Here is a 23,153-nt window from a genome sequence, read left to right on the forward strand (position 1 = left end):
CTGTGTCTGCCTACGTATGTACTACTACAGATAATTCAGACCACGTGCTCTCCCAGGACAACCATTTCACTCCCATTCGGCTGACTTATATGCAAGCTTACTTGAGAATTCAGCTACAGACTTGGCTCAGAAATGCTTGGGCTGATCCATTTCATCAACGATACTACTCTCAACAATATGAATATTGGGCCACGACAACGTCAAGCCCGACTTGATGAGAGTGAGGATGAGATGGGGGAGTGAAGAGGAAGAGAGTGATGAAGAAGGCGGAGATGAGATAGAGGAAGAAAGTGAAGAAGAGGAAGAGTAGGAAGAGGAAGAAGAGGAGGCCCAAGACTCTGATGAGGGCTCTCCTCCTGCCACACATGAGCACCACCGCTATCGTGCCGCTATAAAAGCTCGCTTGGCTCAGATTGAGGAGGTCTAGGTCACCCTGCGATAGGAGGTCAGTGAGACCCGGGCCAAGCTTGAAAAGGGTCAGGCCTCCATGAAACAGAAATTCAAGAAGGTGTCTCACACCTTGAAGGCTATCCTGTGTTGTCTGCAGGATAAGGGTGCTCCTCCTCCATCACCAGATTCTGACGGCTAGTCCTATGCTGTAGTCGTCTTTGGGTTTTCTTTACTTTCCTTTTACCTGTGTTATCGCCTTGATAGGCTTAGTAGTAAGGTAGGTTGGATAGTGTGTTTGGTGTTTAAGGCTTTGATTAGGTTAGCTCACATGTGTTTCTTGTCATGATTCATGTGAAGCTATATCTCATGTATTGTGACAAATTTTGTTAAATGAAATGCATGCAACTCCTTTTGTTATGGAATGTGTAAAATGCTTGACAAATTGAGTATTACTATGTTGAATCTTACACGCGTTGCACCCTATGTTATATATAGGGGATGCCACCTAAGCCCACACGGAGTACGACACATCTTTCACTTGGCGACTCGATTGACAGGGCACCTCCCCTCAACAATAGCCATACGGACCCCAGTTTGGGCCCGGATCGCGAGACTATGTCGGATTCTCAGTCGGCCATTGGCCTCACTAATGGGCCAACACCTTTTGCACCACCGATTCCAAAGCAGAACCTTGCATCTATTTCGACGCCTCACATGCATCAGGCTTCTCCTCCTGATAGGCTAGAGCAGATGATGCTCCTTATACAACAGCAATAGCAAATTTGGACCACTATTGCTAGGGCCCTTGCTCAAAACATGAGCATGGTTCTGCCTGCATTACCTATGCACCCTGCTGGGAATATGAGTGTCGGCGGCCTATTTGAGCGATTTTAGCACTTCCGACCTCCTACATTTGTGGGTACTCACAGACTCAAGGACGCTGAGTAGTGGCTTGACCGCATCTCTAAGATGCTAAAGCTGCTGCACTGCACTGAGGTAGAGCAGGTCAAGTTGGTCGCCTACATGTTTGAGAAGGAGGCTAGTCTCTGGTGGGATAGCATCCTACGGACAGTGTCTATTGCGTACGTATGGACATTGGAAGCCTTTGAGACTCGCTTCCACGGGAAGTATTTCCCTCTTACCTACCGTAATGAGGAGGGAGAGTTCCTTCGCCTCTGACAGGGAGGGAGGACTGTAGTAGAGTATGAGAACTAGTTCACGGAGCTGGCTAGATATGCTCCCTTGATATTGGTAGACCAGTCAATGCGAATGCGGTGGTTTTCTGAGGGTCTGTGACCCAAGATACGCTCGAAGATGTGTTGCGCTAGCATACTCAACTATGTTGAGCTAGTAGACATGTCTCTGCGAGCTGAGTAGGATGGGGACAGGCTATCCCGCACAAGTGTACCTATGGTTCTTAGGCCTCGACCAAATTTGCCGAGCAGGCCATTCCTCGGTAAGAGGCAGCATGCAAATTCGCCTCCTCGCCTTACGGCTCTATAGACACAGCCGGGGTGACCCGATATATGGTACACCTACCGTAAGAGGTCGGGCCATGCTGACACCTACTGTTTCACCAGGATGAGGGATAACGGCTTTATACCTCCTCAGAAGATCAACCAGCAGATGCCACCAGCTATCTCAGCTCCACCTCTACGTTCTGTACTACCTGCACAACCTTCCTACAAGCCACCTGCACCTCGATTTAGGCCGCCTCAACGACCTATGACACCACAGTCGAACCGTTCTCAACAGGCATGAGTACATGCGCTTGCAGCTGAAGCGTCTAAGTCAGCAGCTACAATGCCTTTAGCCTTCGAGGTCATTGCCCACATCCAAGGTACACCCGTATTTCTGTTAGTGGACACTGGGTCCACTATTTCATGATATCATGTTCTACGGTCAAGCGCGTAGGGCTGAATATGACCCCTATGGTTGGGGTGAGAGTTATCGTGGCAGTAGAAACTTTTACAGATGTCACTAAGTTGTGTGAGGGTTGCTTGATAGATTAAGGGAGCAGAATGATATGCATTGACCTGATTGTCACCACGATATACCATTACGACATCATCCTCAGAATGAATTGGCTTACTAAAATGAGGGCCGAGATTGACTGCGAGACCCGAGTGGTGATGGAACACGGACCCGAAAACACGACCTTCACATTCCCCGTTTAGGACAGTTGCCCCTTCTGGTTTCTTTATTATTCTACCCTATTGAAAGATCATAATGGTCCGACACTTGGAAACACACCTGTAGTTTAGGATTTTGCGGACGTGTTCAGGAAGATACCTAGATTATCTCCTTAGCGCGAGATCAATTTTACCATTGATCTAGTGCCTGGTGTGACACCTATATCACTACCGACTTATCGCATGCCTCCATGTGAGATGGAGGAACTGAGGAGACAGATCGATGATCTGTTGGAAGCGGGCTTTATATGACCGAGTGTATCTCCTTGGAGAGTGCCCCGTGTTGTCCGTGAAGAAGTAGGATGGTTCGCTATGATTGTGTTTTGATTATAGCAGGTTGAACCAAGTGATGGCGAAGAACAAGTATCCTTTGCCCAGGATAGACGATCTGTTCGATCGGTTAAAGGGGACGCAGTATTTCACTAAGATCGACTTGCAGTTAGGGTATCACTAGTTGTGCATCAGGGATGAGGATGTGCAGAAGACAACATTCAGAACTAGTTTTGGGTACTACGAGTTCCTTGTGATGTCATTTGGACTCACGAATGTACTAACCATGTTCATGGATCTGATGAACCAGGTGTTTCGGCTGTATCTGTACTGATTTGTCATCGTATTCATAAATGACATTCTGATATACTTTAAGAGTCAGGAGGATCACGAGGAACACCTGCGAGCAGTCTTTTATACTTTCAGAAAGAACCAGTTGTTTGCCCAGTACAAGAAGTGCGACTTCTGGAAAGAAGAAGTCAAGTTCCAGGGACATGTGATGTCTAAGGAATAGTTGTGTACCTTGCTAAGGTGACCGTAGTTGAGGACTGGGAGCGGCCCGGTTTGGTTACTGAAGTGAGGAGTTTCCTCGGCCTGACAGGTTACTACCGTCGATTCATTAGAGACTTTTCTAAGATAGCCAGACTGTTGTCTCAGCTAACTTGGAAGGACCTTAAGTTTGCCTGGAATGAGAAGGTAGAAGAAGCCTTTTAGGAACTGAATGATAAGTTGACGTCCGCCCCTGTGCTAGTATTGTCAGAGCAAGGGGTCAAGTATATGATATACACCGATGTGTCTCGTGTTGGTTTGGGTTGTGTTCTGATGCAGAAGGACAAGGTTATTGCCTATGCATCGTGACAGTTGAGGAAACACGAGGAGAACTACCCTACATACGACCTAGAGTTGGCAGTCGTCATCTTTACATTGAAGCTCTAGAGACATTACCTCTATGGAGAGGAGTCCGAGCTCTTTTGCGATCACAAGATCCTCAGGTATATATTCATGCAGAGGGACTTGAATATGAGGCAGCGACGGTAGATTGGAAACCTTGAAGGACTTCAAGTTCGAGGTCTCCTACCATTCTGGCAAGGCTAACCTTGTGGCAAACGTGTTGTGCCACAAGAAGACGATAGCGTTTGTGGCTTCGCTGATGATCGATGAATGGAACATGGTAGAGTTTGTGCGAGACTTTGAGCAAAAGCTTATGGTAGAGGAACCGTTCAAGAGCATCGCACGCGTTTGTGTGCAGCCACTCATTGATGACAGGATTATTGCAGCTTATAAAGACGATGAACTATTGGCAAAGATAAGAGAGCAGGTGAGTGACAGTGAAGACTCAGAATGGAGAGTTGGTATGGATGGGGGTTTACATTATCGTGGCCGCCTATGCGTCCCAAATCATCATGACTTGAGAAGGGAAGTTCTCGAAGCAGCTCAAAATTCGAAGATGTCGATGCATCCTGGTAGTACGAAGATGTATCGAGATATGAAGTGCTCATACTGGTGGGACAACATGAAGGCCCACATAGCAGACTATGTGTCCTGTTGTCTCATGTGCCAGTAGGTCAAGGCCGAACACCACCGAAGTCTTGGACTGCTTCAGCCCATGCCCATAGCAGAATGGAAATGGGATTTCATCTCTATGGATTTCATTTAAGGGTTACCAAAGACGAGGAAGGGGCATGACTCCAATTGGCTGATCGTGGACCGATTGACGAAATCTGCTCATTTTCTCCCTATTAGAGTCTCAAACTCAGCAGATGATTTGGCCAGGCTGTACATCAAGGAGATAATGCGTTTGCATGGAGTGCCTAAGGAGATCGTGTCGGACCGAGACATGCGATTCACATCTATCTTCTGGACCGTATCCAGGAAGCAATGGGTGTGAAATTGAAGTTTAGTACCGCGTTCCACCCACAGATTGACGGGCAGACGGAACGGGTGAATCAGGTGTTGGAAGATATGCTATGAGCTTGTGTGCTTGATTTCAAGGACATTTGGGATGACTATCTTCCTTATGTTGAGTTCGCTTATAACAACAGCTTCCAGGTGAGTATTGGCATGGCCCCCTACGAAGCGTTATATGGGCGTCCCTGTAGAGCACCGCATTAGTGGGCAGAGGTTGGCGAGAAGAGTTTGATTGGCCCGGAGATAGTATAGGCAACCTCATAAAAGATCAACATTATCAGGTGTCGACTTCTTGCAGCATAGAGCAGATAGAAGAGCTACGCCAATACGAGACGGTAACCGTTAGAGTTTGAAGTCGGGGACCATGTATTCTTAAAGGTCTCCCCCATGAAGGGAGTCCTTCGGTTTGGCAAAAAGGGATACTCACACCGAGATTCATAGGCCCATTCCAGATATTAGATGGAGTGGGTGTGGTAACGTACCACCTTGCTTTGCCCACACCACTTGCAGGCATGCACAACATATTTCACATATCTAAGTTGAAGAAATACGTTCCTAATCCTTCCCACATTATCAAATAGGAGTAGGTATAGTTGAGTGAGGATGCTACTTATATACTGCGACCGACACATATTCTAGATCGAAAGGAACAGGTGCTGCGTAGTAAGGTTATCCTGCTTGTGAAGGTGCTATGGACACACCACACTGAGGAAGAGGCTACTTGAGAAACGGAAGCCGAGGTCCGCAAGACTCACCCTCAGATTCTCAAGGAGTACGAAAATGTACTAATTTGAAGGATGAAATTTTTCTTTAAGGGGGGTAGATTGTAACGTCTTGAAAAAAAAAATTGTACAAAGACCCGAGTACTACCTTAGGCAGAAATCACTAAGGACCAAATCCTTTAGAAATTAGACGAAAATTGATTACTAAACTGAGTTAATCTGTGAATTAGCTCGAATCACTTTCAATATGAACTGCAAGACCCAAAACCAGCAGAATCGCCAACTCTACATTACCTAAAAACCTAGGATCAATCTCAAAACCCAATTGCTCTCGGAAGCATCTTCAAACTCTATATCAGACATGGACCACGCGTCGAAAGTTCGATTACCGCGAAACTATACAATTATGACCACCTTACTGGGCTTGACAACCACCTCGAGAATCTAGTCCAAATAGTATCCGGAAACACACAACTTCAGCTCGGAGTGAAGTGTGTGAGAAACGTGAATATCTTTAGAAAATAGACTCAAACTTAAGTGAATTGGGCCGTTCGCTTGTAGGCCAAATTTAAGGTTTCAGACCGCTAGATTCTGACCCAACTACACCCTTGGATTAGAGAAATTTCCCTACACATGTCAGTGCACTTCTGACCTTGATCGAGAGACAATGACTATTGAACTGAAACTAGTCCTCCATGGTCGATCTACAAATCCGATCAGACTGAAATTTTAGCCTGACATAGATCCATTGTTAGGGAACTTTCTTCAGACCGTAGGTGATCAATGGACCTCTAGATGAGCTCCGTTGGCCCAAAACATACGACTTTTGGCTATAACCTAAGTATACCATGGCCCTAGGGCCATTGACATTAGTTCTGGGCCTATATAATGGCCTTGACCCACCCCTCTCTCATTCCATACGAATTTCCAAACCCTAAGAGAGAGAAGAGAGAAAAAGAGAAGGAAATAATGAGGAGAAGAGAGAGAGAGAGAGAGAGAGAGAGAGATAGTTGCTGGGATTCAATCCCACCACTCCACGTGTCGAATCATCCTACCTATATCGCTATACCGGCGATTTCGACTCCATTCTTGGGTAAGAAATCCTAACCCTAATCTGTTTTAGGTATCCAAATAGATAGATCGGTGAAATAGCTAATATATTTCATGCTATAGGTTACCGTTGTGCCGTAGACAAAGGCATAGTGTTCGAACTGAGTTCGATACGAGTTTACTGATGGAAGGTGCAGACTATAAATGTTTATGTTATGGTTTTCAAGGCTTTCAACGTCAGTAATGATTTATGACTGACTTGATTGCTATCACATATGCTTAGATGTAATGTTTTCCACCTATTACATATAATATGAACTATGTTGAAATTAATGCATTCCATGTGTTTGTTGAAATGTTTATATGAATACAGAATTATGATTTGTGCTTGCAATGATTGTTGTTCGAGAATACATGATTGTCGTACGTGTGGCAACTCCTTTGTGAAAGGATTTGCTATAATATACGTTATAACCAATTTATTACATGCATGTGATATGTGTAGTCTAAGTGTTTGATAAAATGCTTGAATGAGAAAATGCTTGTTGAAATGTATTTAACGAGGGTGTTGAGATACGGTTCTCAATTACCTTATCTATAGTTACAGTTTCCTTCATGTAACCTTTATCGCTACTATGTGTATTATGGTTGAAATTCCTTTGTATGCTAACATGTACTCTATGTGTTTGTTAAAATGCTCAAATGAGGTTTATATTGGGATTGGTTGTCACATGCTGTCTTTGACTATCACATGTGAATGTTATTGCTTTGGAGTATGATTGGGGCTATGATGTAGTCCAGGCAATTGGTAATGGTTTACGATTAGTGGCTGAACTGTTTTAGCCACGACGGATATGTTCGATGAATCCGAGTCGTACGGTGATTATCGGCAATGGTTAGGCCACAAGGAGTGCGTTTGTGTTCCATGTCGATTAATTCAACATGCGCTTGTACCAGTCAAGCTTGTCAAGTAACCCAATTGACCTAACGTATGTTCACCATGTATAGACGCTACTGTTTGAATCTAAGGTACCACTTACCAGCGTAAATTCCGTTTAACCTTAGTACCACGATCCGTTAAGACTTATGAGCCAGGCATGGTGGTATGGGACACCGTGGTCGAGCTGTCAGCCTATGTTGGGGTGACGAGACTCCCCGTAGTGTCCAGTGAGCAATCCAAACTCATGAGCTGAATACGGTGGTATGAAATACTGTATTCGAGCTGTCGGCCTACGATCAGGTGACGAGCCTCTCGTAGTGACCTCGAGTATACACTAGGACTACTCTAAGGTGACGAGCCTTTCCATAGTGACTTTGAGTATAAACTAAGCCTACGTTGAGGTGTGAGCCTCTCCGTAGCGACCTAGAACTGCCATCGTATGCGACTAACTAGGATTGATAACCCTAGAAGGATCATTGTTTGGGTCAATGATATAAAGGGAGGTACCTTAGCTTCCTAAGCCCGCTGTATGAATAGGTCTAATTAAGAACTTGGCGAATCACGCACATGCACCACATTGCATGTGCCTTTCGCATTGGAGTTGAGCATAACGGGAGTGTTGCATGTGCAACTGTGAGATGATGTCGCAGAGGGAGTGCAGGTGAGGACATTCATCATTAATACATACCATCCTTGCATTAACCAAAGTACTTAGGAATGCTTGTTGTATTGCTTTATTATAACTGCTTGACTGAATTGATAACATGTTAACCTTTGCCTTATAGCTCTACTTAGTTGATCACTCACTCCCACTCTAGGACGATGTTTTAAAACACCAACCAGTCTCTGTTGTAGTTTCAGGTGATGTCGAGGCTTACGAGGTGGAGCATGACTTCTACGATGAGGAGGAGGAGTTCTCCTATCTGCAACTCTCTGGCGAGTCTATGTAGACCTAGAGTTGCACCATCGGGGCTACAAGGATATGGATTAAATGATATTACACTTTATCATTTTATAAGTTTTGGAATTATACATGTAATTATTTAACCTAGTGACATTCATACTTTAGGGACTTACAACCACTTATATGCTCTATATACTTATTACAGTCTTCCGCTTGCATAATTAAACTGTCTCTAGAGTATGATATGCTGATTTGGTACAATCCCACTCATGTTTAATGCACTAATACAGACAACATTTAATCATCATTATCTATATTGCATAAGTGATGCGTTGGAACTCAGGAGTTGAGCTTCTGCTCGACCCCCGATTTTCAGGGCATTACAGACTATGATCTTACTTAGTAATCTAACCATATGTGTTACCCAAATTGATGATCTTGAGCTAGTGAGGCATGGGCCCACCACACTTTCGCTGCGCCCCTCTAGTCAAATGGATGTATAAACTGACCTAATTAGATTGGACTCATAATGTTCTACCCCCCTTAAAATTATTTCTACTCTCAAAGCTTAAGAATCTGTCCCAATCCGTATATCGGAACAAGGTGTAATTTAGGACCTATCCTTGACATGAAATGGGAAACGATCTCTTAATACATTGGTCTTCCTTTCATCGATGATATGTACTATAACATTGGTACCTATGGTCATAGAAAGGAGCTAAAAATGATGGGTGTTGTGGTTGATTTCAGGGATGGGTGTGAGTTTGTAGCAAGATGCCTAATTCTACCAAAGGACTTTTACTACGATCCTGACTTACCCTCTCTAATCATGTCTAGTTTAATGCCGTAAGATAATCTATAGATTATTAGTACATAAGGAATTTGGACAAAATAAGTTAACGGCAGACTATGTTTCTAAGTTCATATACACAATATGTATGCCAGAATGGTCTATGATTCGCGACCTAATTCCTAATTGTCTGTTGCCCATTTGAGAAATTTCTTGGGCCTAAAAAAAAATTCCTGTTGGCTATATTTATAACACTTCTCAAAGGCGAAGTAATAAACTTTTGGTTGTAAGTGGTTGGGCCAACACGGAAGAAAGGTTGTATAGTGGGTCTAAGCCAGATACATAAACCTTCTGCCTAGCTATGATAGAAAATTTATCATATCAGTTCTTAATCCTACGTGATTCCGATCTTCTGCTTGATCAGAGCATTAAGTTCATTGGTAACTACTAGGATTGAGAAGTCGATTCAAACCGCGAATACTTCGCTTATATATATAGTTTCTCTACTTCGTGTTCCCGATTGTAATAAGTCTTTGGGAAGGCAATTCTAAGGGGTGTATTGATTTGACCTAATGTTAAATCCAAGGGATATATAAGTTTTCTCTGAGCGTGAATAGTTTCTAAGTCAAAACAACTTTCCTAAGAGTTATTAAAGAAGCTTATAGGTATCGAGGGGATCCAACGAAGGAATGGGGCCTTAATCTAATCTAATCAAGCCAACTAACTAAGTCTATCTTTCAATTATCTTAGCATAATCAGTCTTTTACATTCCTTAGTATAACCAATAGCCTTGTCTTAACTTAGAAGTAGCGGTAATCTAATAGTTGTGATCCAAAGTCTATGCTCATACGCTAGATGATTTCATACCATTTCTAATACAAGAATTTATTTTATCGCTTAGGGTCAAAAGTTGTCTAATTGGAATTGAGTTGCCCAAACTTGAATTTAACTACGCTCGAGTACTTCACCCATGACCATACCAGCTGAGGAGGTCCTCTGGTTCATGTTATTAATTTATTGGATTCCCTATACTGTCAGATTTTTCAAAATTTAGGAGTACCAATTCTAGGTCCAAATCTCTAAATGTCCCAACATTTGGTGGTCAATGTGGTTTGTATAATCCTCATTCCCATACTCATCAATTTAGGCTTGGCGTTGTCTAGGCCTATTCCCATATTGTTGAGTGTAGTCTCATTAATGAAGTGGATTGGGGCGAGATTATCCATATGGAGTCTAAATCCGAAATTGCAGGCAATCTTGCAGAAAAGTCGACCGAATGGGAGTGAGGCGTCTCCCTGAGTAGATCATGTGGTCCTGATTATATGTGACAAGGTGAAAGTAGGTAGGCACAGCTTGTCTCCCTATCTAGCTTTGTACAGGAAGTCCACCATAAGGCGAGTGCATTCTATACGGTTACTCCACCTAGGATACACGTTGTACTTGCATGTGGTGGAGTAGGCGGAAGTCTGCCATCATCTTAGTCGATGCGAGGCTATTGTCTCACCTTCAATGAGCTAATCGGTACAAAGAAAATGCGTATGGCGATCTCTCTCTCATCCACTAGTGAGGTGAGTTGCACTTGCATGTACCACCCCACGCTTAATTCTCATAATATGGCCCATCACATCCACATCGACTATGGCTTCCTACCTCTCCAAAGGGATAGTAAACTAAAGAGGCTCCAGTAGTGGGTTCCATATATGGGCATAGAAGGCTCGTACGGTGTCTTCACTTGCATGAGCCTTCCCTTCAAACATGGGACCCCACCCGGTCTCCAATAGAAGGTTGACAATCAGATACAACCTAAATAGTTTCTCATCAACATATGCTTCAAATACAACTTTGCGGTAAAGGAACTTACCAAGTCCGATTCTTGCTGGTAGAGATCTTCCGAGCTGGATTTGATGATCGAGATCCTATTTCGATCTTCGCTCTCACTCGACACTTATATTTGCCTCGGCGCTCGCCTTCTTCCTCGAGCGGGTTGGATGGCTTGGCCCGACCTCATTCGGAGCCGCTCTTCTCTTTCCCATAAGGGAAAGGAGCGTTGAGATTGAGAAAATGGCGGTAACTAGCTCAAAGAGCACCATGAAAGTGGAAAATCTTGGAGATTGAAGTGGATGAGAAAGTTTAGGAGTTACGAGACACAAAAGATGGGTTCTTGTGCTCAAATAGGTGGAAATAAGGAAGATGAAGAGATGAAAAGGGTAATTTTTGAGGAATAGTGATGTAAGGATGAAGAAGGTAGAAGATTTGAAAGTTTGGAGTAAATGGGAGAGGGGATTTGAAAGAAAAGTGGTGTTTTGGAAGGTTTGGAGTGTTGGAGGGGTGAAATTTGGGTGAAATGAGCATAGAGGTAAGGGAATGGTTAAGTGGGAGGTCCCACACATGGGAGTGGCTGCACATGGGTGGCCCAACGGCGGTGCACCGCCGCTGCCGCGGGGCCGCCGCGGCCTGCTGTGGAGGCGGGCAGTGCACTGTCGTGCCCCCTGGGGTGTCCGGCGGTGGCTCCACCCTGGGGTGGTGGCCACCCCCTCTTGGGGTGCCGTGTACATGCAGGGGACCCCTTGGGCCCCACCAAAAATTACGATTTGGGTCCTTAGACCCATAAGAGGTATTTCCTCGGTCTAATACGAATGTATTCATACCCTTTGGCTTGCTTCAAATTTGGGACTTATCGACTTATAGTCCAAACCCGTCGATTGACGGCCTAAAAGGGACCGAGATAATTTCACATGATTTAAGATGCGTACGGGCTACACTACAGTAATCAATCGCTTCGGTGAAAGTTTGGGATCCTATGTGGTCTCTAAATTTATTGCCCCCTTCCTAAGTCAGAGTGCGTTAGAGTGCGTCGTGTTACCTATAATCCAGGTCCAGTTTAATCCAAATCATGCTCTGATACCATCTTGTAACGCCCCAAATTTTGAGGGTCGAGCAAAGCTCTACTCCCAAGATCCAACGCATTACTTATGGAACATGGATAATGATGTTTAGATGTCATCCATAACAATGCATTAAACATAAGTGGGATTATACTAAAATAGCATATCATACTCTAAAGATAATGTAATTAAGTAACGAAAGTCTGAAGCATAAGTATTTAAATATGAAAGTATTTCACAAACTCTGGAGTATGAGTATGTAACTGGGCTGAATATATACATGTATCGTTTTAGAATAAACAAAATATCAAAATGTAAAGTGTTCAATTAATCCATAAATACCTGTAATCCCGCTGAATCAGCACGAGGTCTACATAGACCCGCCTGAGAGCTGAACGGAGGAGAATTCTTCCTCCTCGCCTACGAAGTCCAATTCCACTGCATAGACTTCCCCATCACTTGCATCTACAGCAGAGTCTAGTTGGTGTTTTAAAACACCATCCCAGGGTGGGAATGAGTGGCCAACTCAGTGGTAATATAAGGCAAAGGTTAACATGTTATCAAGTCAATTAAGCAGTAATGATAAAGCCGTACAACAATCATATCCTAAATACTCTTGTTAATGCAGGGATGGTATGCAGTAATGATGCATGCCCTCGCACGAAGCTCCCTCAAAAGCGACTCCGACAACCAAGTTAGCGCATGACAAACTCCTTAAAGGTGCAACTTCCTCGCCAAAGCACATGCAATGTAGTGCATGGTCGTGTTAGCCAATTACTTAATTAGGCTTATTCATACAGCAGATTTAGGAAGCTAAGGTACCTCCCTTTATATCATTAACCCAAGGGTCATCAATCCTAGTTAATCACATACGATAGGTAGGTTGTAGGGCATCACTCCTAATGAAAAGCAGTGGATATGCAAATCTAAAAATTTATACTCGCGGTCACTATGAGGAGGCTCATCACCTCAGCGTAAGCTGACAGCTCAAACACGGTGTCCTATACCACCATGCTCGACTCATGAGTTTGGGTTGCTCACTAGTCACTTCGGGGAGGCTTGTCACCCCAGCATAGGCCGAAAGCTCAACCATGGTATCCCATACCATCATGCCCGGCTCATTAGTCTTAGCGGATCATGGTACCATGGTTAAAGTAGGTCTTCACATTGGAAGGGGTATATTAGATTCAAGCAGTAGTGTCCATACATGTTAAACACATAATAGGCCAATCGATTTATTAGGCAGGTTCAATTAGTACGAGTACACGCTAACTTAATCAATGCACTCCTCGTGGCCTAACCACTGTTGACAGTCGTCTGTGACTCAGATTCGTCGAATTACCCAATGTGGTGAGACTAATTCAGCCACCTATACATGGATTGTTACTGATTGCTTGGACTACAACATAGCCCCAATCCTACTCAGATATAACAAGTAAACACGTGTGATAATAATTTCAACATTTGGCAATCAATCCAAACAAATCTTTCATTTGAGCATTTCATCATACACATTAAGTATATACTTAACACTTGCATTTTATCATAAATCGCGTAGATGAAATTAGATTTACATGAAGGAAACTAGACATATGCATAAAGTGATTAAGAATCCTATTCTTAATACTCTTAATAAATACTTAATGAATACAAATCATCATAATTTCTCATTCAAACAATTTTTCAAACACTTAGGCTACCCTTTACCCAATATATAGACTAAGTTTGTTACAACACTTATTTTAGTAAATCCTTATATAGAGAGGTCAACATGCATATAACAGCGATGAATTCTAAATTAGTAGGGATGACAAGTATAAATCATGTTTACATGTTCGTTCAGACATTTCAACAAACACATGGAATGCATATTTTGTTCAACATATCTCATACATGTAAAATATATCGTAATCAGTGTGTGTAAGACAATATGGTAGCAATAGTGAGGCATAAACCATTAGCTGATATTGAAAGCATTGAAAACCATAACCTAAACATTTATAGTATGCACTTTTCATCAGAATACTCGATTCGGATGCGGTTCAAACACTACATTCCTGAAAACGAAACGTCAGGCACCTAAACAATGAAATAGGTTAGCAATTTCATCGATTACTCTATTTGGATCTCCAAATCAAGATTAGGGTTAGGATTTCTTATCCAAATTGTAGCTGAGATGGATCGTGTAGCAAAACAGGAGAGGTGATTCAGCACGTGGAGTAGCGAGAAAGAATCAGAGCAACGATCTCCCTATTTCTCTCTTCTCTCCTTACTCTTCTCTTTTTTTTTTCTCTCTTCTCTCTCCTACGGTTAGAGAAATTCGTATGGAATAGAAATGGGGTGGTTTAAGGGCTTTAGGCCCAGAACTGATGCAAATGGCCCTAAGGCCATGGTATACTTGGTTTCTATCCAAAAGGCGACTGTTTTTGACAAATAGGGCCCATAGGAAGGTCCACAACTCACATACATCGCAGGGTAAGTTCCCTGGATAATGGATGTAAGGCCCATATCCTAGCCTGTACTATTTCGGAGGCTTCCACAATCCTCCTAGTTAAATTTCAATGACCTACGACGCGTAGACTGCATTTACACGCAACCCTGAGTTGTGTCCCGTATTCCAGAGTCGGCTTGACCCGAAACTTATAGCCTAGCGATCGCGCCGTCGTCATGGTTCCGATGTCGCGTCTCGCACGTCGAGGAGATACCCAAGCCAGAAGATGTGAGCCCGCATTTAGTTTGAGGAAAACACTACACGTTTGCAATCCCAAGAGAATCTCTACAACACATCTCATCAATCAATCACCTCATGTCAAGTACAAGAGCAACCTCAAAGTCAACTCTCTCTCACCATCTCTCTTACACACCCATACATGTCAAGTACACCTATCAACTCATATCCATCACTCACATCCATCACCTCTCCCTTACAACCACCATTTCTCTCTCTTCCTCAATAAAAAAAATTCAAGCAAAAGTGGTGGACGTCCCAGCTCTTCCAAGGTGAGAAATGGTGTTGTGAGTGGCCCACTTCTCACCCCAAGATCCATCATCCTAGCCCTTCAGTTCTCATCATCTTTCATCAAAGAGGGACACAAGAAGATTGGCGTTCCATCAGACCAAGAAAATCGAACGGTGGGTGCTTCTATAGGCCTCTATTTCATTTTGATGATGGGCCAAGTGAGGCCTACCGATTGATGGTGTGGATCTCACTTTGGACCCTAGATGTGTCCGATGGCCTACTTTAATTTTCATGATCATTCCATGATAGGCTCATTCTCCATGGACCCCGTCATGATGTTAATTTTTCCTTGCATAAATAGGGTCATCTAGACCTTGTATTTCGGTGGGGAAAGGATCTCCACCGTTGATTTTGATCAGTGGGCCCATATGAAATGGGACCCACTTGATGTATGTTGTACATCATGGAAGGGAGGGCCCATAGTGCTGGGGTCCCTCCATCATCATGTGTCTCTCTCTCTCCCTCTCTATTTTATTTTTTTCATGATGATGTGGCTATGTGGCCCACCCGGATGGACCCCACCATGAAGCATGTATTTTATCCCAACCATATGTAGGTGGGGCCCACTTTACATGTGTTAAATGCAAACCATCCAGCGTCCAGGGACGCTGGACATGGCTAGACAGTGAAGTATGGACTGACAGTGTGATTACTATCAAGAAAACAAAAATATTAGTTTGATTCTAAGCTTTGGGGTGGGCTGCCTAAGCAGGCCCCACCTTGATGTGTACATTTAATCTACGCCTTTCAGGGACACCGTGGTCGATCTGTCGGCCTACGTTGGGGTGACGAGACTCCCCGTAGTGACCAGTGAGCAACTTAGACTCGTGAGCCGAGTATGGTTGTATGGGACACCGTGTTCTAGTTATCGGCTTACGCCGAGGTGATTAGCCACCCCGCAGTGACCGCAAGTATAAACTTTGAATTTGCTTATTGACTACTTTTCATTAGGAGTGATGCCCTACAACTTGCCTATCGTATGTGATTAACTAGGATTGACAACCCTAGATGGATCCTTCGGTTTGCGTTAATGATATAAAGGGAGGTACCTTAGCTTCCCGAACCTGCTGTATAAATAAGCTTAATTAAGTACTTGGCTAACACGGCCATGCATCGCATTACATTAGTTAAGATGTGCTTTTAGTGAAGAAGGTGCACTTTAGGGAGTGTTGTCATATGCGAACTTGGTTGTCGGAGTTGCTTGTGAGGGAGCTTTGTGCGAGGGCATACATCATTACCTGCACGTCATTCCTGCATTAACAAGAGTAGCTAGGAAGTGATTGTTATATTGCTTTATCATTACTTCTTGATTAACTTGATAACATGTTAACCTTTGCCTTATAGTACCACTGAGTTGATTACTCACTCCCACCCTGGAACGGTGTTTTAAAAGACCAACTAGACTTTGTTGTACATACAGGTGATGGGGAAGTCTATGCAGCAAAGTTGGACTTCATAGATGAGGAGGAAGAATTCTCCTACGTTCAGCTCTCGGGCGGGTCTATGTAGACCTCGTGCCGATACGACGCGATTATAGGGAAATATGGATTAGTTGGACACTTTACATTTTGATATTTTGTCAGTTTTAAAACAATACATGTATATATTCAGCCCTGTAACATAATCATACTCCAGAGGTTGTGAAACACTCACCTGTTCAAATATATATGTTTCAGTCTTCTGCTTGCTTAATTTAATTATATTTGGAGTATGATATGTTGTTTTGGTATAATCCCACTCATGTTTAACTCATTAATATGGATGAAATCTAAACATCATTATCCATGTTGCATATGTGATGTGCTGGATCTCGGGAGTAGAGCTTTGCTCGACCCTCAAAATTCACGGCATTACAGTCCATAGAGGGATGACAGATCTAGCCCAATCATTCAGATAAGCTCTAAACAGTGGATATACCAAGTCTGATACCACATATTCTTCCATCTACAGCAAGGGGTGATGTTGTACTAAACAATAGATAGTTAGGCATCATACTTACATCAAGAACAAGCCTCATGGGTGAGTCTAATGGCTATACAACAAGGTGAGTTGAGAGGGTGAAATTATGTACAACAAGTGGGCTTCCTCACCCTCATCTATCATGCAATAAACTAAGCCTTCCTATGGGGCCCGATCAATACACAAGGTGGGCTCCAAGGTTTGGATAATTCCTACAAGGTATAGTGGAAAGTACCATCATCAATGGGGGCCCAACAATTTGGGTTAGCCCAATGGGTATTACTAACATAAGTGGGTAACCAATGGTTTGGGTTACCCCAATAAGGTAAGGGTGGAAATGGGTTTAACAATGGCCCCTAGGGAAGCTTACAATGGTGGAAATTTAACCACCATTGTCCTAAGGTGCAGTCCATTTGGGATTAGAATTTAACTCACAACGGGGCCCTTAGCCCTAAAAAACTCTAGAAGGACAGACGGTCTGCGTGTGTATCACATACATCATGGTGGGCTTCACACATCATAATTTGGCCTCACACATACAATGGGCCTCACACATATAATGGGCCTCGCACATATAATAAGCCTCACACCTATAAATCTGAAATAATGGAGAGAGTGATTGTGAATTAAATAATTAGAAATAATAAATTTAAAGGTGGGAACTAGTGTTTCCAAGGATCCACTTGTAGAAATTAGGAAACTACCTTGCTTGATTCAAGGACACAACTTGAATCAGAGTCCTATCTTATCCAATTGGTAAGAAGAGATTTGTCTGATCTCTGAACTTCTCATGGATCTAATCATCAATGGATGAGAGTTATAAGGATTTGAAAGTGATTCCATCACCTAACCATGCCCAGGAGACAAAGCAAACAACAAGATTTACCAAGCCTACAACCAATTATAAGAGAATTGTGAAGGTTAGTGTCACGCCCCAAACTCGGAAACCGGGCTCATAGAATTTCCAATCTCCGAATCTGGTGCTGACAGCCTCTGTAGTAACTCATTCTCTACTCTTGACACCCATATGCTAGATTCGATCCTAGGATCCTACAAGGAGGATTTTCAATATTATTTTTTTTGTAAAGGAGCATAACCACAAGCATAACCAAGTCACAAAACAACATCACCACATATCCTCTATAATAAACCAATTGAGTACAATGCAGAAAGGGAAATACATAAATAATAAAATCACCAACATGATCTGCCACAAACTCCTGCCTCAACGCCGCTGTGACCTAACGTCACCTGCATGCAACGGTCGTGCATAAGCTCACAACGAAGCTTAAAGGGTGTATGCGCAATGCATGTAACAAGCATACGATATCAGAGTAAATAGAAATACTGGTAGTTTATGAATGTTATTAGCCATACTAAGGCTATGTGATGCAAGGCCTACGTAGCCGAATGTCATATGTAAGATGCAACGCATGCATGCCAGTCCTCATTAAGTCCAAATGGTAATACAGTTCATCTCTAGAATATCATCGGGGTCTAGTACACTCCACACTGGCTTCTGTCTCCCTAGCCGTACAACCAGCAAGTGAAAAAGACCTCACTACCCACCTAGCCAGTAGTCTTCCAATACTTACCCGACTTATTGATAGCGGACCCATTTATGACCTGGTCAGACTTAGCATAGCTTATAACCCCCTCACTCAGGTGGATAAGGCCACACCCCCTTCACAACCAACTACGACACGGTGCGAGACACGGCCTACTAGTATTCGACACTAGTGTGCTCATATATCCACTCGGTCTAAGCGTTGGAGCATCTCCTGGTACAAAAAGGGTTTTGGGACATTCACCCAAGTACAGTGCTAGAACTATATATTTTCAGTGTCTAATCTGATCATCCATGATATGCCTGTGGAGGCCACAACCCTTACATCGCTAGGGTGCCAAGTGATCATGTCACACAAAATGCGAGATGCATGAGTCATACTATCCAGTTATGCACCAAACCTGCACATACTTCGCGATCATGTGGGGCAACTCCATCTCACAAGGAGTCCCTTAAATAACTCAGCCCAACAACAAATGCTACAATCAATCATTCCTTACAACAGGCATACAAATGATGTGTATGGTCATGTATCATGAAGTAATACTAAGTATGTTCTCAGTGTGTACTACTAGATTAAGTACACTAGCATGATTATTAGATATGAACAATAATCGACTTAAATACATGGTGGCGTCCACAGAGGGACGACAAATCTAGCCCAAACATCCAAATAGGCTCTAAACAGTGGATATAACAAACCTGATACCATATATTCTTCCATCTACGGCAAGGGGTGATGATGTACTAATTAGTGGATATATCAAACCTGATACCACATATTCTTTCATCTACGACAAGAGGTGATGATGTACTAATCAGTGGATATATCAAATCTGATACCACATATTCTTCCATCTACAGCAAGGGGTGATGATGTACTCTTAATGGAAGGCGTAGCCATTATACATACATTAAGAATGGGCCTCATGGGTGAGTCTAATGGCTATACAACAAGGTGAGTTGAGAGGGTGAAATTATGTACAACAAGTGGGCTTCCTCGCCCTCTCTCATCATGCAATAAACTGGGCCTTCCTATGGGGCCCAATTTGTACACAAGGTGGGCTCCAAGGTTTGGATAATTCCTACAAGGCATGGTGGAAAGCATCATCATCAACGGGGGCCCAATAGTTTGGTTTAGCCCAAATAAAGTAAGGGTGGAAATGGGCTTAACAATGGGCCCTAGGGAAGTTTACAATGGTGGACATTTAACCACCATTGTCCTATGGTGCTGTCCATTTAGGATTGGAATTAGAACCACAATGGGGCCCTCGGCCCTCCAAATATCTAGAAAACGGATGGACAGCGTGTGCACATTACTCATACATGGTGGGCCTCACAAGGCAGCCCCATAATGGGCACATGACTCATACATCATGGTGGGCCTGCATAAGGTAGCCCATAGTCCGTATAAATGAAAAGATAGTGTGCATATAACACGCACATCATGGTGGGCCTTTCACATCACAATGGGCCTCACACATCACATTAGGCCTCATCACATCACAATGGGTAATGTAGATATAATACATACGTAACATGGGCCTAAGGAAGTTTCAATGGTGGGCGTCAGGCTGCTGCTGTCTAGCAACATGGGTTGCCTGCTGGACGATGTAGATACAGCACATCATGCTGGGTCCCACCTCCCACCTATTGGACGGTGTTGGTAAAATACATACATGATGGGTCCCACCCTCCCACCTGCTAGATGGTGTGGATATAATACATATATGATGGGTCCCGCCGTCCCACCTACTAGACGGTGTGGATGACACATACATCAAGGTGGCTCCATGTGTACGTGGCCCACCAGTGGCTGATCAAGCTGATATTGGTGTTTTCCCTACATATAAGCCTGTCCAAAATGGACAGGTAGGTGGGCCACTGGACGGTTAATCCAGTAGCAAGGTGGGCCCTGCCTACTGGACGTACGACATGGATGGAATATACATCATGGTGTGGTCCACAGATAGGCCCACCTGATGGGGATCAAGTTGATATTAGTGTTTTCCCTTCATTCGGGCATGTGTGACTGACCGGTCATGCAGGCCACAAATCGGGCCGCAAGGTGGGCCTATTGTGGATAGCAATTTGGTCCACTGAATGGACAACGTGGATAAAATTCATGCATCATGATGGTGGGCCATCAATATGGAAAGAGAGAGATAGAGGGAGAGAGATGTGTGGTGGAAGGGAGCTCCACCACTATGATCTCCCTTTCGAGCTATAATACATACATCAAGATAGGTCCCTAAATATGTGAGCCCTCAAATAAGGAAATCAAGATGGGGATACCATCCCCACTCCAAATGCAAGGTCTAGATAATGTCTGTATGTTGATTATCAAATAAACGTCATGGTGGGGTACATGGAGAATGGCCCCATCATGGATTTACATATATGAATCATGGTGGGCCATTGGCCACACCTTGGGCCCCAAATAGGATCCATACCATTAACCGGTAGGCCCCACTTGGCCCATTATCAAAATTAAGATCTAGTCCTATGAACACCCACCTATAGTTCTTCTTCTTGGTTCCTTGAAGTCCTTAGCTCCTACGCTTCCACTTTAATGGTGGATGATGAAGATTAGATGGTTGGATGGTGAGATTAGGTGGTAGGGAGATGGGTCTAGCAATTGGCTCATTTTCTGTCCTTAGGATTTTTCTTCTCTTGGTTGCTAGGGAATGGTAGAGAATGGAATGAGTGAAAGATGGGAGATGTAATGAGAGATAGATGGGTGTGTAAGAAAGAATGGGGGTGGAAGGTATGGAGGTGTAAGAGGAGTGACATGAGAGTTCACTTTGGGAATGGGTTGCTTGTCTTGGTGGGAAGAAAGACATGGGTTAGTCATGGGTTGTACTTAACTAGTTTATGTGAAAGGATGGGTAGAGATTCCTCTCTCGGAATTCGTAATGCGCAGTCGTAAGGGTATAAGTCTTGGGTTAAGTCCACTCAAGTCTTTGGGGTGCGACTTAAGGTCACAGGTTGCTAGAATTCGACAGAGAGGATCGTAGGAGTTGGTGGATAGGTACGGTACCTGGATACGGGCCTTACAACTCTCCCTCCTAATAAAAATTTTGTCCTCGACATTTACACTATAATGCAACTAAACGGAGCTCATAACGAAAGAGAAGAGAAATCATAGCACCATATATAATCAGAGACACAATATAAAATGCAATCAAACATCGAAGAGATGGGGATAACGCTCGCGAATCTCACCCTCTCACTCCCAAGATGCCTCATCTACACTATGATGGCCCCATTAAACCTTCACCAAGGGAATGGCCTTGGTCCGGAGGACTTGCTCCTTTCAATCAAGGATATAAATTGGTTGCTCAATGTAAAAAGTGTCCTCAAGAACCTCTAAAGGCTACCAATCTATCATAGGAATGATGTCTGACCCTCACTTCTGCAATATAAAAACATGAAAAATGTTGTGAACGCTACACAAATGAGGTGGCAAGGCAAGCTGATAGGCCATGGCACCAACGGATCTAGTGATCTCAAAGGGTCCAATGAATCTCGGGGCAAGCTTACACTTCACTCCAAAATGAACCACACACTTCATGGGTGAGACCTTGAGATACATATGGTCCCCAACGGCAAACTCCAAGGGACGACCCCTGAAAAGGCCAAGCTCTAAGTCCTAGAGGGGGGGGGGGGGGGGGGTGAATAGGACTATGCCAAATAAAAATAAATGCGGAATAACAAAGACAGATAACATAATTAAATAACAACCTCAAATGCACTAGTCTTAAGAGGTTCATAAAAACTGAGTTCTAAGGACAACATTTCACCAAAACCCAACGTTTATGGTAGGACAACCTGATGTCTAGAACGTTGGTAAGTATAAAAAAATCAAACTGAGAATGAGGTGAAGGAAATAAACTATTATTACAACATTCACCATAAGCGCATAAAGAAAATTACAACATTCAACACCACACATACATCATAACTACTCCACTCCCAATATCTACACCCACGGGATATTAACTTTCACTAAGAAATAAGATTTTTCAAGGTTCACCTTAAAACCTTCACAATTGTGCTTTTCAAATGGGCTTACACAATCACAAAAACCCCACAATGAGTTTTTCCTAGCTGAACCTCATAAACTAAAAATGCAGAAAATGAAATTGTACTTATCTGAAGATTCTTCTTCTGATGTAGCCCAGTAGAACCAATTCGATGTAGATGTAGATGTTTAATGTCTAATCTCATAAATGAAAAGGTTCTATGTCTAAATGATTTTTAAATTAAATCAACTTGGGGCTAGCTTGATTTGATTTTGATCTCAAAAGGGTAAATCAAAATTTCTTTTTAGTAGAATAAAATTGAAAAATGAGATCTCAAAATCAAATACAAAAAAGTAAAAAAAGAATCTAAAATTAATAAGCAATAGCTTCACAATAGCAGGAACTTATCTTTCAGAATGATGACTTGATTAGGCTTGGAATGAATGAATAATTTTGAGAAACATCCTCTATTTATAGGTAAAAATTCTGTTCCCTCGACTGGTCTAAGGTTCGGTTCAACTCGTCGAAGCAC

This window comes from Magnolia sinica, chromosome 16 (assembly GCF_029962835.1).
Source record: "Magnolia sinica isolate HGM2019 chromosome 16, MsV1, whole genome shotgun sequence".
Classification (NCBI taxonomy): domain Eukaryota; kingdom Viridiplantae; phylum Streptophyta; class Magnoliopsida; order Magnoliales; family Magnoliaceae; genus Magnolia; species Magnolia sinica.